The following is a 4,794-nucleotide window of genomic DNA, read 5'->3' on the forward strand; positions in this document are numbered from 1 at the left end:
GCGGACCACAAGGAAGAGTAGCCCCCGCTTGCCGCAACGAGAGAAAGCCCACACGCAGCAAAGAAGGCCCAATGCAGCCAAAAATAAATAAATTTAAACAAACAAAAAACAAACAAACAAAATCTGATTTCTGAGGCCTAACAGGGTTAATGAATCAGAATCTCTGGGGACAGTGTTTGGGAATTGACGTCCTTTTTTTTTTCCCCCAGTGTTTGTAAATAAAATTTTAGTGGAACATAATCATGCTTATTTGTTTTCATATTGTTTATGGCCACTTTTTCACTATAATAGTAGTTAAATAGGATTGAAACTCTGTAGTCAACAAGACCTATTTATTCCTTGGCCCTTTAGAGAGTTTGTTGACCCCTGATGTAATAAAATAAACCTATGCCCTGAAAAAAAAAAACCCAAACTTTGCTTTTTTATCTCACTTTCTATTTTCTATTTTTGTTGTTGTTGTTGTTAAGACTAGGTACATTGGGCTTCCCTGGTGGTGCAGTGGTTAAGAATCCGCCTGCCAGTGCAGGGGACACGCGTTTGAGCCCCAGTCCGGGAAGATCCCACATGCCGCGGAGCGGCTGGGCCCATGAGCCATGGCCGCTGAGCCTGCGTGTCCCGGAGCCTGTGTTCCGCAACGGGAGAGGCCACAACAGTGAGAGGTCCGCGTACCGCAAAAAAAAAAAAAAAAAAAAATCATATGATCATCTCAATGAATGCAGAAGCAGCAACTGGCAAAATTCAGATCCTTTTATGATAAAAACTTTCAACAAACTTGGTATAGGGGGAAGGTCCTTCAACATAATACAGGCCATAGAAAAGTGGTTGCCAGGGACTGGGGGTAGCGGGTAGGGAGAGATTGGTAAAAAGGTACAAACTTTCAGGTATAAGATGAATCAGTTTGAGGATCTTATGTAAAACATGGTGACTATAGTTGGTAACAGCAGATTGAATAATTGAAATTTTCTAAGAGAGTAGAAGATAAATGCTCTCACCAAAAAAAAAAAAAAGTAAATATATGAGGTATTGATATGTTAATTAACTCGATGGGGGAATCCTTTTGTAAACAAAAAATTCGTGCATCTTATTGTATGTAAAGTATACTTCAATAAAGCCTACTTTTATGAACTACAAAAGATGTTCCAAAAAGATGCTAATCCACACCCACATACACATCACCCAGGATTAATAAATGTTAAACATTTTTGTCTTCTGCTTTAGCTTTTCTCACATAGAAGAAATGAAATATTACTGATAAAGGTGAAGTTTTCTTAGTTCCCAGACCTATTTCCTACCTCTCCGCACTGTCAAGCACATTCATAACGTTGTGTGTTTCCTTTCTGTCCATTAAAAAAAAAATGTATTAACAAACGCCTTCATTTCATTGTTGAAGATACTGAAGCTTAGCGAGAACTAATGCACAGGCCATAGTTAAACAGTGAGTCAGTAGCACAGCTGGCAATGTTCGCCACAGCCATGTTACCTAACTTGTGTTTCAGGAGCTGTGAATGTAATTTACATAACTACGAGAATGTTTATACTGCTCTTTATCCTGGGTTTTAAACGTGACTAATACGTGGCACAAATGGGAATTTAGTGTGTTCTGACGTTTCTCCAAGTGTTTAAAATGGACTGCTTGGAAACTTTCAAATCCAAGATGGATGTGATTTTTATCACTATAGCTATTTGATATCAGTTTAATGACAAGCCAGAATACAGATATTTATGTATTTCCCTCTAAATTTGCCATAGACATTACTAGATTAGTTTCAAAGCAGCTAACACCATGGAATCCCAATGCTTCAAAATCCAATTAGTTTGGACTTCCCTGGTGGCACAGTGGTTAAGAATCTGCCTGCCAATGCAGGGGACACAGTTCGAGCCCTGGTCTGGGTAGATCCCACATGCCATGGAGCAATTAAGCCCATGCGCCACAACTACTGAGCCTGTGCTCTAGAGCCCGCAAGCCACGACTACTGAGCCTGTGCGCCACAACTATGGAAGCCTGCGCGCCTAGAGCCCGTGCTCCGCAACAAGAGAAGCCACGGCAATGAGAAGCCCGCGCACCGCAACGAAGAGTAGCCCCCGCTCGCTGCAACTAGAGAAAGCCTGCGCGCAGCAATGAAGACACAACACAGCCAAAAATTAAAATAAAATAAAATAAATAATAAAAAGCTTGTGTTAAAGAAAACATCCAATTAGTTGGCTGCATTTCACAGTTTGTTTTACACTGAAGGGGTACAGAACACACAACCCCAAAATACGCCACTTTGGCATACTGATTATTTTGAGCTGAGGGCACTTGGGAAATAGCAGATACAGGAAGGGTTCTCTGTCCTACCTCCCCCTTTCTACCTAAAACCAGGTCATAACATTTCCCATGAAAAAGGTACCTCCCTGTGCCAGGAAGAGGGCATTCTTTATTTTTTTCTACCAGTTTTATTGAGATATAATTGACATTTAACATTGTATAAGTTTCAGGTGTGCAACATGATGATTCTGTAGAACATTCTTAGACTGGGAGTTGACCTAAACCAAAATGGACCTGTGCTAAGAACCCTACTAAAGTAGCCTGATATTCCATGAGTTCCCCCCTCCCCATATATTTCCTAGGCATTGTCCCCCAATTTACTGTCCCTAGTCCAGGCCACTTTGTCTCGCCATATCCCCACAATTTTTTATTCTTTATGTAAAAAGGTATGTAAGCTTTTGGCTCTAATGTTCTCCTCAGGTCTTCATTTTCCTTCTGAAGACTCCTGTGTGCATGTAAAAACATTAAATTTATAAGCTTTTCTCTTGTTAGTAATGTCTTGTCTCAGTTTACATCTTGGGCCAGCCGCAGAACCCAAGAGGGCAGAAAGAAATTTTTCCTCTCCTACAACGCATGTATGAGACAAACACAAGGACTGGTTTGACATTTCTTGCTCTTTCTTCTTGGTTTCTCTTTTTTTATGGTCCATCTTTCACTTTGTCCAGATTTTTTCCCTCAGTTCTAATGTTTATATTTCAGCAGCTTATAGATACTGCGGGAGAAGAGAAGAGTTTAGGTTGGTTTTAGGTATTTCGTGAACGATGAAGCTGTTAATCTCCTTTTGTAATTTTTTTTGGAAAGCGGTAGACACAGTTCTTTCAAAGAAGGTTGCTAATTTTGATTGTCACCAGTAGAATGATTTGTCTCTTTTTTCTCCTTAAAAATAGCAATTGTTCTGATTAGAAAAATAATATAATTTCTCTTTTCTTTATTGGAGAAGAAAAACAAAACAAAACAAACCAGTTGGGACTCCAAGCTTAAATTCACAATGGGGTCTGGAGCATTTTCTTTGTCCTTTAGCGTTTGAAAGCTGCACCTTCATTTGCTGGTCGCTCTGGTTACCTCTTCAGTTCTCATTGGCTGTTGACTTGCAGATCACCATACAGGCTGAGGCGGTCCCCATTTCTGCAGCATACTGTAGCACCACTGACGTCTCATTCTGGGGTGGCCGAAACCGGATTATGAATGTCACTTACCCAGTGATGCGCTTCTCTGTCAACAACATCTGATCACTGTAGAGATGACCACATCAGACTAGCTGTGCCTCAGGGCACTGTTGGGTCACTGGTGACTAGTAGGGGAAGTAGGAGTGGAAGGGACACTTTCCTGGGTGCTGCAGAAGAGGACGTACTCCACCCTCCTGTGGAGAAGTGTGACACCTTTAGGATGCAGGGAACAGACATTCTAAAAATCCACAGCTGACACAGTTGTTTCTGAGGTGCTGGAGGGTACAGAATTTTACTAAATTCCCCTTGGTTTTTGGACTGCTAGTTAGAAGACAATATATAAAGATTATGAACTGAAGCACAGTTGGGGAGAGAGACCTGAAATATATGCTTTGGGACATTTAATGGTGACCTTTAGGTAAGAGATATGGATGAAGCCATCTGTGGATGTGGGACTCAGGGGATGGTCCTTCAGGTCAGGGATGGTGTCAGTGTCTTCACTGGCTGAGAAGGTGTGAACATTCTGAGGGAGTGATGGGGTTTGTTTCATCACTGGGAGCATCAGGAACTGGCAGTAGTGATCTGGGACTGGGGTCAAGATGACAGAGAACGAGAGGAAAAATCTTGGTGGGAAAATCATAAGGATCTTTCTCACATGTTTTAGCCCACGAAGGACTGTTCCAGAGGAAAGCACTTTGTTTTGTCAAAGCAAAATCATTGAGAGAAGGATGCAGAGAAGGTTTGAGGTCTTTGAACACTCTCTTATTTAATGGCCTTTTATGTAGCTCTGTCCTCTTTAGTAGACCTCTTTTTAAGCCTGAGGCCCCTGTTCTCATCTGTGCCCTGTGTGAGTCGGTACACGGGTCAGATTCGCTCTGCAAATACACTGGTGTTGTTTCTAAGGTGCTGTCGAAGTGTAAGTTTGTCCGCTTTGATTTATCTTTCAAGCCTAACTGGGTGGACTTAGTTCTAAGATACTAGTATTAAGACCATTTTATTCATGCTCTTTCTGATTTTAGTAACTTTAATCACTTCTTAGATTTTACATTTCCAGGCTGGAGGGTTCTCTGTTTTAAACATTTTTCCTTATATTGTGTATCGGATCTTCGGTCTTTTGATACATCTGTGACGCTTTTTCCAGCCTCCTACGTTTTCGGTTGGTGTGGTTCCAGGCAGGGACAGGCCTGGGGCATGGATGTCCTTGAAAGCTTATGGGTTTCCTTTAATCAGTATAACAAGATTTTTGACAGTTAAGGCAATATAACCTCCTTGGAGCGTGATAAATCCCTCTTAGAACTGAATGTGAAGAAAACATTCCCT

Source organism: Lipotes vexillifer, unplaced genomic scaffold, assembly GCF_000442215.2.
Source record: "Lipotes vexillifer unplaced genomic scaffold, Lipotes_vexillifer_v1.1 scaffold395, whole genome shotgun sequence".
NCBI lineage: Eukaryota > Metazoa > Chordata > Mammalia > Artiodactyla > Lipotidae > Lipotes > Lipotes vexillifer.